Consider the following 206-nt stretch of genomic DNA (forward strand, 5'->3'; position numbering starts at 1 on the left):
GAGGGGGGAGGAAAGAGGGGGTTAAGGGGGGAAACAAAGTGGAGGAAAAGGAGAGAAAAAGAAGAAACAAAAAAAAGGGAAGCAAGTCTCCTTTTCCCCAGCTCCCTGCGCGGTGCAGGGTTGACAGCAGGAGGGTTGCAGCAGCTGGAGGCTGTGGTGGAGACCCGGGCAGAGGCAGGGAGGAGGTCCAGTCCGGACGGGGCGCG

The sequence above is a fragment of the Mesitornis unicolor genome, unplaced genomic scaffold, assembly GCF_000695765.1.
Source record: "Mesitornis unicolor isolate BGI_N332 unplaced genomic scaffold, ASM69576v1 scaffold36896, whole genome shotgun sequence".
Classification (NCBI taxonomy): Eukaryota; Metazoa; Chordata; class Aves; order Mesitornithiformes; family Mesitornithidae; genus Mesitornis; species Mesitornis unicolor.